This window comes from Peromyscus californicus, unplaced genomic scaffold (assembly GCF_007827085.1).
Source record: "Peromyscus californicus insignis strain IS unplaced genomic scaffold, ASM782708v3 Scaffold_8__1_contigs__length_139910024, whole genome shotgun sequence".
Classification (NCBI taxonomy): Eukaryota; Metazoa; Chordata; class Mammalia; order Rodentia; family Cricetidae; genus Peromyscus; species Peromyscus californicus.
In genome coordinates, this window is record NW_026294606.1 from 61,229,712 (window position 1) to 61,246,618 (window position 16,907).

The 16,907-nt window shown below is 35.8% G+C and overlaps 1 long non-coding RNA gene across 3 annotated transcripts in view; it reads right to left on the reverse strand.

Annotated features, from left to right (window-relative positions):
* Positions 1-16,907, reverse strand: part of LOC128104020 (uncharacterized) — a 168,029-nt gene that overhangs the window by 113,589 nt on the left and 37,533 nt on the right. For 2 of the 3 annotated variants that reach the window (XR_008215840.1, XR_008215838.1), the window contains exon 3: positions 836-900. This is a non-coding gene — a long non-coding RNA (uncharacterized LOC128104020). Of the gene's footprint in view, positions 1-835; positions 901-1,397; positions 4,137-5,839; positions 5,957-16,907 lie in introns of all 3 variants that reach the window. The other variant, XR_008215841.1, reaches the window with a different exon arrangement.

The window sequence follows — 16,907 nt, forward strand, 5'->3', positions numbered from 1 at the left end:
AAACAAAACAAAACTCCATGAATGCAATGAGATTGGGAGGGGTGAAAGAAATAAAATATAGATGGAGCGTTAGAATGCATCATACTCACGTTTAAAATTATCAGTAAGCATTTTATTAATAAAAATTATATGATAAAAAGTAGAGAGTGATTATGAAAAAGATTCGATATGGAATTCTGACCTCCAAATTCAGGAGCACGCAGATGAATATGTGTATGTACACACTATCACACCCAAGAACACAGATACACAAATACACACACACACACACACACACACACACACACACACACACACACACACACGAATTCATACACATTCATACACACACTCATATATATGCATACATGAACACACCACACACAGAGGAATACAAACACATACTATAAAAATCTCTCAATGATTAATAAGTAGGCAGTAAAATCAGGAAACTCACAGAACACCAGAGAAATGCCCTCAACTAATGAAATAGAATGAAAGTTTAGAATATTAGACAAATAAGTAGCTACAGATAATTTAAACATGGCCATAGAACTTTTACAAAATAGAATAGCATTTATATAGAAAGGTCATATCATTAAAGACTCAATGTTAAAAAAAAAAACCTATTCTAAAGTAATCTGAAGTCATTCACTCCTACATATGTTACAGCCACAATAAACTGAAATCTGTGACAGAGAAATACTTTGAAATTCCTCAAGTAGTTAAAACCAAATAAAATGTATTGTGTATTATATAGTTTAAAAGAAAGGAAGTGTAAAGGGAAATATACATATTTAACAGAAAAGAATAGAATGCATCTATATTAGAGGATCACAACAGAGGCAGTACTTACCAGAATGGCTGAAGGCTTCTTAGTCACATGAGAAAAGATCCTAAATCAAAGATCCAAGCTGCCAGCTTTCATTAGTGAAAAAGAAAAACAAATGTAACCCAGTATAAGAAGAATATAGGAAAATATAAGAAAATAAGTAAATAGAAGCCACATAGAATTATTGAATAAGAATGATTCTGTGAGAAAATAAAACTGATAAACTGATGTATAATGAAACTCGTGTATACAAAAATGGGCAGGGGAGAAATCACTAATTCCAGAAATGTCCAAGGGCCTGCTGCCTCCTGTCTGACCCTTCTCTATGATGGCTGCAATGCTGTCATCCCCTCACTCACAACTGCCATCAAATACATAATCTTTAATAATTATAGCTTCATGTGTAGGAAAGAAGTATACAGCAATAGTCAGCAATATTCCAGGGGCACACAGAAGGTAAGAGATGGGGCTAGGGCTTAAGTCCTGTCTCATCTGAACTCAGTGTCTTCAACCACATTCACTTGGTCTCTCAAACAGAAGAAAGTGCTGGTGTAAGAAAGGTTGGAGAAGTTAAAATAAACCATACCAAGCTAAATTTAGACATGATCCATTCATCTGGCTGCTACATGTAAATGGGACATCATAATTCAGTGTTGCAGTGTTGGTCCTCCAACGCCAGAAGTGCACTAACATGTTATCAAGAACACACTGGTAATTGTTTATCTGCTGTATCTAGATTAAGCAGAGGTTACAAAATGAATTAAATGGAATCTCTACCTTTGAAGATCTCACAATCTGCACTAAACCTGATAAATTAAAAAAAAACTATCACCGTATTTTTCTTGTATTATATGATCTTATTTATTTTTAATCTATGAAGAAATGTGACAATAAGAAAAAAATCATATTCTGGTCTAGCTTTTCCTAATGAATAAAAACAAAATTTGTTTGCTCTTTTATTTTTGGACTTTGTGATAATTGATTTTCTCCTATGTGAGAAGAATTTAGAGTGAAGTAAATAAAGCTTAGTCAGTTAAATATAGATCTTGTGACAATTTTGTCATATGCTGATCCTTATTGACAAAAGCATGAATGTTATACATCTGTTTAGACACCTACACACATGCTAAAATTGACATTCCAAGTCTGACATACCACTTGGTCATAGCAATAGAAAATAATTAGCTAGTAATTTCCTGTAACATCCCATACACTGATTAAATATTGTTACAGATCATTTTTCTACTAATCCTATTTTTAAAGAGACTTCTATCTTAATAGATGATAGAGAACAAACCTGTGAAAATTTCTTGTGACATACAGAAAAAATAAAATGCTCCTTCTTAAGGTCTATTAGCATCAAAACACTGACTATTTCCCAAATTTAGAGAATGGAGTCATGTGGGTCAACTCCTGCACTGGAACATTGTACTGCATTCCTGTCAAACAAGTCAGTTGGGTTGATTGTGTTAATTTATTTGCTCAAAGTCATCAGCAGTATAACCAGTTATAAAAAGCCCTTTGCTCTCACTGCACAACACAAACTGTTTGTATAAAATGGCAAAAGGTTCCTTGAGATATTTATTAATAGCACAAACAAAAAATGGGCAGAATTGCCTCAAATGATCAAAATGAAGACATTTTCTGGGGCCATTCTTCTGGGTAATAAGGAGAAAGGAGTAATCCCTTTGCACTTTCTAAAACCACAGAGACTTGATGGAAGTGGAAGAAGGTTGTACTGTTGCATGATAAAAAAAAAAAATCTGACCAATGACATAGGTTTTGGGCAAAAAGCACCTGACTTTTATTATTGGCTAAGGGAACTGATTTAAACAAGACATATCTGATTATGTCTCTGTAGAGGGATGGTATAGCATCTGTAGAGGCACGTAGAAGCTAGTGTCTAAGCATTTCAAAGAGCAAAGGCTACAACTAGCCATATTAATATTTATATATAAAAATATTTAGTTGTCACTCAAAGAGTTAAATCAGATTTAGACATGGATAAATATTTAGAATGAGATTCAAAGAAACATTTGCCATGTGGGCTTTACTACAAGATGCATTTGATTTTTGGTTTCCAAAGCTGAGAGATATTAAAATTTGCTTATTCCTAAATTTTATCACATTGGTGCTGGTTTTTAAAAAACTCTTTGCATATACCTATTTATATATGTATATAACTCTGCATATTTGTATTGTGTCCATGGTTACATAATTTTTAAGAGTTTTTATTAGGGAAGATAAAGGTATGGTTGCATAATTTAAAAACCAGTTGTTTCCAGGTTCCAATTTGGCATGTAAAAGTGTTTGGAACTTGTCACTCACTTCTCACATCTAAAACATGAACAGCTGACTGAAAAATCAACAACTTTTCAGATTCATTATAGAAAAGCTAGTGAGTAGAGGATCCACAGTTCTCTGGAGTCAGAAGCTGCTGTGACCCTCATGGGGAAACACTGGGAAATTGACCAGTTGATAAGGACTGAACGTGGAGTAGTTTGGTGCATTAAAAAATCCTATGGGTCAACTCCAGAGAAGTCCCCACACTTTCATTAGATTTGCCTCCAGGAACTGGGTCAGATGCCAAGATGATAATGTGAGAAACATCCTCTCATGTTTATAGTGTTTGTGAGGCTCACAGAGAGTGAATGAGACCTCTGCACTTTCTGTTCAGCTCTTTTTATAGGCACAAAAAACTTTTCTAGAAATGGTAGTCAATTAAAAAGCTAAAAATAAAGCAGAAATACAACTAAACAGAAAATCAAATTTTACTTCTTTTCATGTTCTCCTATCAGTTAGCATTTTGACTTCTTTGTATAGGTTTTGAGTTCTAGTGTTCCATCTCAATAAAGAACAGCCTCATTGTTCTTACTCCCCAAAGAGAAGGTGGCAAGAAGGGTTCAAAGCAGAGGAGCCACAATTATTTAGGTTGAACATCAGGACCCTTTCTACTCACTTTAGCCTTACTAATCATAGTGGCATCTCTCAGACTCTGAATATGACTACCCTCACTCAACTCTGATCATTCATCTGGTGAATTACTTAATTTACTGTTGACTAAAAGCTTGCTCATTCATTTTATACTGGCCCTGTGGTGGTGATTTCAGATGAATAATTTAATTTTAAACATTTGCTAGGGAATATTATATATAGGCAAAAATAATCATAGATCCTAAGTAAGCATCTTGATTAACTTTCATACCCAGAACATAATTCTATAGTTATCTGCTGATCATGATAGAGACCAGAACTAGCCTTTAAATGTCCTCCTCTTCTTCATCCTGTTCTAGAGTTCTCCAAATGCTGCTGTCCCATGAAACTTCTAAAAAGAAAGAATTGTTTATTAGGAAGATTTTTGTTGTTTTAATTATATGTATATAAATTAAATTTATATATATATATATATATATATATATATATATATATATATATATATATATATATATATATATATTCTGGCAGTTCAGATATTACAGGTGCACAATGGCCCTACCCAAGTGTTGGTAGGAACTGAACTCAGGTCTTCATGCTTGTGTGGCAAGCACTTTACTCACAGAGCCATCTCTCCAACTGCTCCTCCATGATTTTCTGTAGGAATATTTCATTTACCCTTAGTATTTTATAGGCTTCCACTGCGTGACTATATTTCAAGTTGGATTCTACTGTTGAAGGAAATTATAGTCATTTCCAGATTAGGATTATTGCAAGTACAGAGTTATGAATAATCTTTCTTTAGTTCCTTGAAAATACATAGGAAATTTATATTGAGCCAGTCTTCCCTGTCTATGAATTATGTAGGTATATTGTATTTATTCAGTATTAGTGTATATTAATTATACATGGTACTGGATTGCATAAAGATATTTTTGTACAGGAATATAATATAATTGGACCAAGCTTTCCCCTACTCCCCCACTATTACTTTTCTTTCCCTCCCCTCCTGCCAGTGCACATTTATTGCCCTAGACAGCTTTGCTTCTACTATCATGACATACATATTTTTTCATGATTTCTTATATCTTTATAAAATCTAATATCTACAAATAAAGAAAGTATGGTGTTTGTCTTTCTAGGTCTGATTTAATTCTGTAAGCTGTTCTAACTTATGGTCATAGTGCTGCACCCTGATAAAGTAGCATTCTCAGAGCATGCCCCAATGGGGAATGGAGAGGGAAATAAATTGAGTAGCTTTCTAATTTTTTAAAATTATTTTCCCTTTTAATTAAGGTAGATTTCCCTCATATAATATATCCTAATTGTGGTTTCCCCTCTCTCTACTCCACCTAGTTACTTCACACCTGCCCTCCCATCCAGATCCACTCCCTTTCTGCCTGTCATTAAAAAAAAAAACAAACAGGCAAAGAGATAATAATATTACATCATATATAATAGTCAGATACAACACAACTAACACATCAAATTGGACAAGACAATCAAAAAGAAGGAAAAGAGCCCAAGAGAAGGCAAAATAATCAGAGACCTTCTCTTTCCTGCAGTCAAGAATCCCATAAAAACACTAAAGCCATAATATATACACAAAGGAACTGGAGCAAAACCAGGCCAGTCCTTACGCATGCAGCTTAGTCTTTGTGAGTTCACATGAGCTTTGATCATATTTATATAGAGGGCCTTTTTTTCTTTATGTACTCCTTCCTCTTTAACTCTTACATTATTCCTGCCTCCTCTTTCCCTGGGTTCTCTGAGGCTAGGGGTTGGGATTTGATGGAGACATGAGTTTTAGGACTGATTCTTCAAGGTCTCTTACTCTCTACATAATGTCTCTGCATTTTTTCACATCCACTGCTGGAGGAAGCTTCTCTGATGATGGCTGAGTATAGCAAAATGTCATTAGGAGTTATTTTATGGCTACATTTTTTCTTTTAGAATAGTAGCATTTGGTTTTACCTTAGGTCCCTGAGCTCTCTAGTCTCTGATTCTTGGCCATCCAAATAGTGTTAGGTAAGGGTTCCATCTTGTGGAGTGGACCTTAAGTCAAATCATGAGATATTGGTTTGATATACTCACATCTTTGTGCCATAATTGCCCTAGCATATCCTTCATGCAGAACACCACTGTAGATCAAAGGGTATATGACTGGGTTTGTATTTTCATTTCTCCTTTGGTAGCCTGCAGAGTATCTTCCTGTACAAAGACATGAAAACATAGAGGTGAAGACTCTATGTAGGCACCAGCTCTACTTCTCCATATTCAATGAGCTGAGTAGGTGCTGTCTTCAGCAGTGGAATTTTGCCTTCATTTTGTAGAGAGCAAGAGCCTGGGATATTTTGGGTTTCCATAGGACCCCTTTGGCCAACAACTCAATTGTATGTAAACCAATCCTGGTACTGGAAGCTTCATTTAGTCACAAGAGATGATAGTTGGAGTTCTATATCCCCTGTTATTGGTGATTTCACTTAGATTGCCTTCATATATGTATAAATTTTAGAAAGCTTCTACTGTGTTAAGTTTCCATACTATGCTCTACCTATTATAATACATAACATATTGCCGTAGAATAATGCTCTTGTACATTGTAAAGATTTGTCACTTGTATTGGTTTAATAAAATGCTGATTGGCCAGTAGCTAGGCAGGAAGTATAGACAGGGTGATCAGACTAGGAGAATTCTGAAAAGAGGAAAGGGGAGATGGGGTCCCCAGCCAGATGCAGAGGAAGTAAGATGAGAATGCTGGACTGAGAAAAGGTACCAAGCCACATGGCTCAATGTAGACAAGAATAATGGGTTAATTTAAGTGTTAGAGCTAGTTGGTCTAGTTGGTTATAAGCCTGAGCAATAGGCCAAACAGTTTTATAATTAATATAAGCCTCTGTGTGTTTATTTGTAACTGAATAGTTGCAGCACCAGGTGAGTTAGACTCTTCCATCTATAACCTATTAGGTTCCATACTGAGATGGCCTTTAATTTTATCTGACTTTCCCCATATTCCCTACCTCATCCCACTCTCCCCTCCACCTCACTACTTGATCCTCCTGCTCCAGCTTCCTCCACATATCCATAACTATATATTCTATTCTATATATTCTATTTCCCTTTCCTAATAAGATCTGTATCCACAAGTTTTTTACCCTATACCTAACTTCTGTAGTACTATGGATTGTAGCTTGGTTATCATTGAATAAACAGCTAATATCCACATATAAGTAAATACGTATCATATTTGTCTTTCTGGGTCTGGTTTACCTCACTCAGGATAACTTTTTTATATTTCCATCCACTGGCCTGCAAATTTCATGATGTCATTATTTTTCACAGATGAAAAATAATCCATTGTGTAAAAGTTCCACATTTTCTTTACCCATTTTCTGTTGAGGGACATCCAGGTTGTTTTCAATTTCTGACTATTATGAATAGATCAGAAATGAACATGGTTGAACAAGTGTCCTTTTAATCTCTAACATCTCCAGGACTTTTATCATGAAGGGTTGTTGGATTTTCTCAAAGGCCTTTTCAGAATCTATTGAGATAATCATGTGTTTTTGGTCCTTCAGTCTGTTTATGTGGTGGATTACATTTATTAATTTGTGTATAACAAACCATTCCTACATCAATGAGATAAAGTCTATTTGATCATAGTGGATGACATTTTTGATCTGTTCTTGGATTATGTTTGCAAGTGTTTTATTGAGCATTTTCATCCGTGTTTATAAGGGAAATTGGTCCATAATTCTCTTTCTTTGTCGGGTTTTTATGTGGTTTGGGTATCAGGGTAACAGTGGCCTTGTAAAACAAATTGGGCAATGTCCCTTCTGTTTCTATTTTGTGGGATAAACTGAAGAGGATTGACATTAATTCTTCTTTGAAAATCTGTGAGAATTCTGTGCTAAAACCATCTGGCCCTGTGCTTTTGTAGATTTGGAGACTTTTAATTATTGTTGTGGTTTTACTAGGGGTTATAGGTCTGTTTAATTTTCTTATCTGCTTTTGATTTAACATGGGTAAGTGGTATATATCTTGAAAATTATCCATTTCTTTTAAGTTTTCCAATTTGGTGGAGTACAGGTTTTGAAAGTGTCTCTGGATTTTTTCAGCATCTGTTGTTATGTCCCCTTTTCACTTCTAAATTTGTTAATTTGGATCTTCTCTGCCTTTCAGCTAATTTGGATACAAGTTTTTCAATTTTAATGATTTTTGTCAATGAGCCAACTCTTTGTTTCATTGGGTTTTTTCTGTATTGTTTTTTTGTTTGCTTGCTTCTATTTTATTGATTTTAGCCATAAGTTTGATTATTTCTTGTCGTCTACTCCTTTTGGGTGATTTCTTCATTTTGTTCTAGGTCTTTAAGGTGTGCTGTTAAGTTACTAGTATGATATGTACCTAATTTTTTTTTAATGTAGGCACTTAGTGCTATTTGAACTTGCCTCTTAGAATCACCTTCACTATGTCCCATAAATTTGGGTATGTAGTATATTCATTTTCATTCTATTATAGGAAGTCTTTCAGTTCTTTTCTTAATTTCTGTCTTGAACCACTTTTCATTCAGTAGAGTTTCTCTGTTTCCATGAGTTTGTAGGCTTCCTTTTGTTTCTGTTGTTGATGTCCAGCTTTAATAGATGGTGGTCAATAGAATGCATGGTGTTATTTTAATTTTCTGGCATCTATTAAGATTTGCTTTGTGTCTGATCAATTTTGGAGAAAGTTCCATGAGGTTCTGAGAAGAATGTATAATCTTTTGTGTTTGGGTGAAACGTTCCATGAATATATGTTAAGTCTATTTAGTTTATAATGTCAGTTAGCTCCAACATTTGAATGACTGACCTGTCTATTGGCAAGAGAGAGGTATTGGTCAATATATGATTTAAACAGTAGTAGTGTTTTTTTTTTTTTTTTTATGAACTTGGGTGCCATTGTGTTTTGTGCATAGATGTTAAAAACTGAAATGTTCTCTCAGTGGATTTTTCCTTTGATGAGTATGCACTGTCCTTCTCTATCTCTTCTAATTAGTTTTGGTTTGAAATCTATTTTGTCAGATATTAAAATAGCTATACCAGCTTCCTTCCTGAGCCCATTTGCTTGGAATATCTCTTTCCATTCTTTTACCCTAAGGTGATGTCTATCTTTTATTTTAAAGTGTGTTTATTGGATGAAATAGCAGGATAGAATTTTTTCACATCCATTCTGTTAGTCTATGTCTTTTTATTGGGGAATTGATGTTGATATCTCAATGACTAGTGTTAGTTGATTCCTGTTATTTTGTTAGTGAGTGTGTGTGTGTGTATGTGTGTGTGTGTGTGTGTGTGTGTGTGTGTGTGTGTGTGTGTTTTTACTGTTTTGATTTGCTCTTCTTGGATTATTTATTCACTGTGTATTTTTGGGAGTGGTTGACATCCTTAGGTTGGAGTTTTCCTTCTAATGCCTTCTGTAGGTCTGAATTTATAGATAAATGTTGCTTAAATTGGGTTTCATCATGGAATGTTTTATTTTCTCCATCTATTGTGATTTAAAGTTTTGCTGGGTATAGTAGTCTGGTAGGGCATCTGTGGTCTCTTGAAGTCTGCAACACATCTGTTCAGACTTTTAGAGTCTCTATTGAGAAGTCATGTGTAACTCTAACACATCTGCCTTTATATGTTACTTGCTCTTTTTCCTTTGCAGCTTTTATTGCTCCTTCTCTGTTCTGTATGCTTAGTGTTTTGATTAGTATGTGCCAAGGGGACTTTCTTTTCTGGTCCAGTGTACTTGGTGCTCTCTATGCTTTTTGTACATTTACAGACATCTCCTTCTTTAAGTTAGGAAAAATTTCCTCTATGATTTTGTTGAAAATATTTTCTGTACCTTTGATCTGGGTTTCTTCTCCTTCCTCTATTCCTATTATTCTTAGAGTTGATCTTTTTCACAGTGTCCTAGATTTATTTGATTTTTCTGCCAGGATATTTTTAGATTTAACATTCATTTTCTTTGACAGATGTATCTATTTCTTCTACCATTTCTTGTCTTTAATGCCTGAGATTCTCTCTTCCATCTCTTATATTCAGCTAGTGAGGCCTGCTTCTGAAATTCCTAAATTCCTAAAATTTTTATTTCCAGATTTCCCTCAGTTTGGGTTTTCTTTATTAATTCTGTATAGGAGACATGGAGGCTCTTGTCCACAGAAAAGAACCAGGAAAACCAGAAATGTTAAACATACAGAATTGTCTCTTCACAGGGAGAAATGTATAACCTGTTTTCTGCACAAGAGGATGGGGGCAAGTGTGATTAATGGCCTGATAACCTTCTTGCCATCTGTGTGGCTCAGATCACAATGGATTCTATCCCAGACACTTATCATGGGCTTGTTTTTTCTCAGTTAATCTATAGAAACTATCTTTTAGGAAGATGTCACATGTGTTTCAATTTAGTCATGTTTTAAGCTTTTTTATATATACAGGATTGAGTTAATTATCACCAGGAAACTTTTACCAAAATTATGCTGAGCTTAAATATGCTGAAAATAAACTACTTGAGGTCAGACTCTCAAAGTTTGAACCAACAACAGCTACTGGGTCACATTTAACTGAACTGCCTTCTTGCTTCCGACTGATCATTACTCTGTTGGTCATAGTGTTTGCAGAGACCCCCACAATTCTCTTTCCACTTTCAGGTCTTGAACTCTTCATTTTCTCACACAGCTTGTGTTTCATGGATTTCTATAAGGGATTTATTCATTCCTCTTTAAGGACCTTAATAAAGGCTATTTTTAAAGTCTTTTTCTTGTGCTTCAGCTATATTGCAATACTCAGGTCCCGCTCTGGTAGGATTGCTGAGCTTTTGTGAAGACACATTATTGTTATTGATTGTATTTATATGCTGTCATCTAGGCACCTGAGTTTGGGAAGATTATAATTTTAGGTGCTGATCTCTGGTCTTATATTTTTGGGTGGGTGTTTTGTTCCTTGATTCTGTTTCCTCTCTAATTCTTAGGAGAGTAAGGTGGCTGTGTATTGCCTGCTAGAAAATTCTGCTGAGATCCAGATAGATGTGGACATTGGGGGTTCCAGGTAAAATGCATTTCTAGATATGAGGAGCTGACACTTAGTGTTATGGGTACCCATCAGAGATGACTACTCAGACACAATTTATAACCAACTAAATGTCTTTACTCCAGCTATCTTGGACTACACTCAGTTATTCAGGACCTGTACATTGCCCCAAGTGTCCAAAGCATGGTTTTTTGAAGGCAAAAATGATGTCCTGGCGTTTTGCTCAGCAGCTGCAGGGAGGGGAGAGCTTCACAGAAGCAAACAATTTAACAGAAGCTAAGATAAGTTAGCAGGGGCATCTTGACCTTGGGTTCTTAGAATAGATTTGGGTAATTTTCCATGGGATTTTCCATCAAAGAGATCAAATTCTAGTTAAACCTGAAATGCCCTCAGCAAGAATACAAGATAGAGGAATCTCTGCTCTGTCTTGCCCTGTCATATTAAGAAGGGGGATGGGTTCTCAGGAGGGAGGCTGAGAGGGTCCATATGAAGAAGGAAAGCAGGATGTTTCACCAGGATCTTTTTTGTCCCCTGTGAATGAGTACAGAATGTGAGGAGAATCCACAACAAGAGGTATGCTACAGAGTTTGGTATGAGACTGGTATATTGGACTTGGAAGAAGGGAGTGAGATATAAAGATCTTGAGTTAGTGATCTTGGCAGGGAATGTGAGATCCCAGGGAATGACTGCTGGAGTTGGAGACTGGGATAAAGCAGTGAGAGGAGAAAGGGAAGTTAGGAGGGAGAGATCTCTGTGTTCCACTAGATATAGGCACAGGGCAGGGGCAGACAGGATACAGCAAGTGGTTTGCTGCAGAGCTGTGGATGAAACTTGGGGGCGGGGGGATTGTATTTGGAGGAGCTGAGCTATAGGTGAAGATGTGCAGTTAGTTTACTTGCTTCCCTAGTCAAGAGTAGCCTGTGAGTTCGATGGGACAGGAGCAAAAGGTGACTTCTGCTGCAGGACTGGGGATGCGACTGGCAGATTGGATTTGGAGGAGCTGAGGGAGAGGTAAAGATGTGCATTTAGTCTATCTACCTGTTTCCCTGGCCATAGTGGCCTCTCTTTCTAATATGTAATGGCAAAATTTCCAAGACAATTCCTCTTTGCCTGCTTTGCATTTCTCCTCTTTGGTACTTGGAATTCTCTTCACACACATATGGTTTTCCATTCTTGTCATTTTTTAAAAAATGTACATATAAAGGAATGTGTCAGCTGTTGTATGCATTTTTACTCCAAGTTGTAAATAGCTTATATAAAGAGAAAAGAGGGCTGCATCCATGTGGTTAGCAAGATGCACCATGGTTATAACTTCATACCAGGATGCCTTCTGATCTTACATTTGACATCCCTCTGAATGTGGGATGGGAATACAGGGTCGCTAATCTATCCTGTTAATTATGAGAGGCTGATTTCTCTTTTGTGAAAAGTCAAAATATTCAATACATTTAAATGTATTTTTGTCAAGTTGAGGGGTCAATTAGAAAGCAATATATTTCCTCAGATAAAGTTAGTAGAGAAATAGAATGGATTAATCAAGGGGAAAAATTACCCAGGAGAAAAATCAAGTGAAATTACCAAGATAATTTACTCAATAATAGGTGCTAAATAAGGAAATGCTCACATGAGCATGGGTCAAAAATGTACATGCATCTATTTTGAAGCTTTGCCTGTGAGAAAATCAGGACCTGGGTGACAGCTAAAGCTCTTAAGAGGGAGAATCCAATGACAACAACAAGAAATTACCTAAACATGAGTTTTCAAAAATTATTAAAAGCATGTATTTTTACATTTAAACTTTAATCCTTTCATTCTTAAAAATTGTTCAGGGGCTGGGTAGATGGCTCCATGAGTAAAGTACTGACCACAAATGCATAAAGGCTGTAGGTAAGATCCCCAGGGCCCACATAAAACCCAGACAAGGATGGCAGTTACCTAAAATTCTAGTATTAGGGAGGCATAGATGGAGGAATTCCAGGAGCAAGCTGGTTAGCCAGAATAGTAAAAATGAGAAGCTCCAGTAACTGAGCCTGCCTGAATACGTGAGATGGTGCAAGATGGAGAAAGACCTGATGATGAATCAAACGTTCCAGAGGCACACACAGTCACACGTTTGTGTACCCCCACCTACACATCCACCCACACATATGAAAATGCATATATATAAGCACATTACACACACGTGAAAATACAGAAAATGTTACCTGAAAATTCCCATATATCAGTATAGTTCTCTATAGCCTTACTTATCTGGGATGCCAGATTTTGGATTATTCTATATTCTTACCTTAGTCTGTTAGAGTTGATTATTAATGTATACTATGGGCTAAGAGGCTGATAACAATAGAAAATTCTAAAGGGTAGAGGTCTGAGGTCAGTCTAGCAGGGGCCTATCAATTTGAAGGTCAGGATTTCAACTCATGTATTTAAGAGGAATGTAAACCCTCAGACCTAACGTTATATTAGCATTTGTTCTGTCTCTGGTTAGTTCCAAATTCCCTAGTAAGTTTATGGTGGTATTCTTCTGAGATATATTAGTTTTTTTATGTCCCTTTTTGTCTTCAAATACCACATTAGGTTAAGTCTTGCTTCATAATTTTTATTCTAAGAAGAAATTTAATAAAATATTATGATAAATTATATAGTCATAAACAAAATTATACAGTAACCTAAGTATCATAAATTTACATAATATGGCCAATATCATGGGACTACTAGCTTTATTAAAATTTTAGGTACAAATATGCTACTAAATCAGTAAATATTTATATTTTAGAACATGTTACATAACAACACAACAGGAAATTCAGAATGAATAATATACCATGAAGGTACACCTTGAAATAGATTAATAATGTGAGGGAAATACACATGTAAGGAACATTTAAGGGGGCCTGTGAGGTGACTCAGGGTTTTAAGGCACTAGTCACCAAAACTGAGGACTTGAGTTTAATCTCATGGACCTGCATGGTAGAAGGAGAAAACCAACTACCACAAAATTATTCTCTGACTTACACACACACACACACACACACACACACACACACACACACACACACACACACACACAGAGGCGGGAAAACTAAATGTAATTTTTTTCAAGAAAGAAACACATAGGAGAATAAATTTTGGTATCACAAAGTGAGATATTTCATCTGGTTGTAGATGAAGGATAATGAACCTGAAGAAGATAGCGTTTGGTAAGGTTCCTGAAATATATGTACGGTATTAGATAAAAGGCATGTTAGATAATGTAACCCGATCTATTTTAATCCAGGTCACAAGAATAACCTGGAATCAGAATTATGACATAATAACAACTGCGGTCTAAAGGGCTTTAGAGGGTATGTATTGAAGCACTGTGCATCATTTCTAAGCACATTTCATCTGCCAAAGCTTGACATACGGTACTGCGTAGAAGCCAGAAGACAATGAAATGCATTCTTCGTAATGTTCAGAAAGAAATGCAAATAGAGTCTTTAACATAAAATGGTGCCCCTACCATAAGGGGGTTAAAAAGAATGTCATTATAATTAAAAAAAGGAAGGTAGATTGAAACAATGAGAAACCTCGAGCTCTGAGGAAATAGCTCAGGTGGTAAAGTGGTTAATGTGCAACACAAAAACCTGCGTTCAGTGTCTAGAAACCATATAATGCCAGATATAAAGGTAAACAGTCGTAATCTTAATTCTGGGGAGGTAGATATCTTGGGCTTACTGGTCAACAAGCCTAAGCTACCAGCTAAGGGACAGGCCAATGAAGGATGCTGCCTCAAAAACAAGGTGGGTAGGTGGACGGCAGTGCCTAAGTAACAACACTCAAGTTGACTTCTGACCTACACATGAACGCACACACATTGAACCCCTACATTATCTGCATACGAACACACAATACAAATAAAAAGATCTTTTAAACTCTTTTCTGTTCACTCACATACTAATGGTTTCTCTCTTCTTCCTCTAAATCTTAACAAATTTCTAAGACTCTGAAAGGTACAGGCTGATTATAGTTAAATATTCTCACATCTTGTAATTTCTTTCTCTTTTTTTCTTTTTTTGTTTTGTTTGTTTGTTTGTTTTTTTGAGACAGGGTTTGTCTGCATAGCCCTGGCTGTCCTAGAACTAGATCTGTAGATCAGGCTGACCTTTAACTCAGAGATCCACCTGCCTCTGCCTCCAGAGTGCTGGGATTAAAGGCATATGCTACCACTACCTGGCTCATATCTTGTTATTTCTGTTATCAAGCATTCTTTTAACATAGCAGGCTTTAATGGCCACTTATTCTCTTTCAGTTTACATCTGACTTTTTAAAGAGAGTAGATCCACAGAACATTTCATTAATGATTAAACAGCATCCTAAGAAGTATACACCATGCAAAATCTATTTTATTTATTTATTTATTTATTTATTTATTTATTTTTTATTTTTTATTTTTTATTTTTATTTATTTTTTTTTTTGGTTTTTCGAGACAGGGTTTCTCTGTGTAGCTTTGCACCTTTCCTGGAACTCACTTGGTAGCCCAGGCTGGCCTCGAACTCACAGAGATCTGCCTGGCTCTGCCTCCCGAGTGCTGGGATTAAAGGAGTGCGCCACCACCGCCCGGCACAAAATCTGTTTTGCTTAATATGATTTGAATTTTTCTTCTATCTTTTTGATAAATACAGAAAGAGCAGAAATTATGCCAAATATCTTTCTATCTTTAGATAGAAAACAATGGGAATTTCACATGTCAAGTCCTTAAGTGGGACTTAGGAAACAAAATTAATTGAGAGGAAATTCATCAAGGGATGATGAACTGAGTTTGCATGATGTCTACTGGTATCTGAGGTTAGTTAAAGCCCAATAACTTCCAAATATTCACTTTCTTTTAACCGATATTTCTGGTGTATCTATAGACTTTTCTGTCCAAAACACATTGACTGATTTTTCTTCATGGCACCAACACTGTAGAAAGAATTCAGTGTCTTATTACTTCCAGTGATGAAGGGTTATCCATGACTGAGTTACTTGAGCTATGCCTCTGCTGATAATAACTTATGGATATTGAAACTGAGAAGAGAAATGAAAAAGAAATTAGAGCTGTAGACTTCAACTTCCAGAAATGAGACAAGTCACCTTCACTGGACGCATATGTTTCAAAACTGAGTGTGTGACATTATTTTTGTTGTTTACTATTTATTTCTCTGATGTCCTCCTCAGCCATCTTAATTGGACACGAGGCATTTTTCTTATAAAAAAGTTTTAGTTTAATGGCTTGAATAACATGTTTATAGCTGCTAAAGTTGCTGCAATTTAAATGGCATTGGTGGTTTTACCTCCTCTAGCTTCTATGGCTATTGTGACCTACTAGTGAGTCATATTATAGACCAAACTATGCAGTTAGATATCCATGTACTTTGTCAAGATTTCTATGCTATTTATTTTAATATTTAATAGTAGAAACATGAAAAATGTTAAGTCCCTGGGAACAAAATAAAAGATTTTATAGTTTTATAGAGGCTTATATCAATTGGGAAACCTGGATACCTTGAGAATATTTACTGACCAGAGTTCTTTCATAAGAAATTTAAAAGCTATATTGAAATTTAGATTTAAGACTTTAAGTGGAGTCTCATAAAGGCATATCTCTGAAAGAATAGTGTGAGGGAGGTTGGAGACTAGTCCTAAGCATTTGGAATGGAAAAGAGAAAAGATTATCCAAAGGATGAACTCTTAAAATGCAAAATGTTACCTTCCACCCATTCCTCAAATGAAGGCAAAATTTAGTGTAAGCGCTGACCCCCTTCATTTCTCCCACCTTTAGGCTATTTAATCATTAATATCTTGCATTCCAAAAAGAGGTGGTGTTTCTCTCCCTTTTTCATATTTCTGTCACTGTCATATCTCAGACCTAGGTCAGTATGATATGAAGCACGGCAGAAATGCAAATTCTCACTCCTGACCCCAATAGACTTACACCTTTCTCAACCAGTTCCCATATGCATCTCTCAAAAATTCAAATCCAATATATCATCTCCTGCCCTTAAAAATATTAATAGCTCATTCTCTCCTCTTTCCTATGCTTTTACACCTTCAATTTTGTCTGTGTTTATTTCTTGAAATTTTATTCTAAATC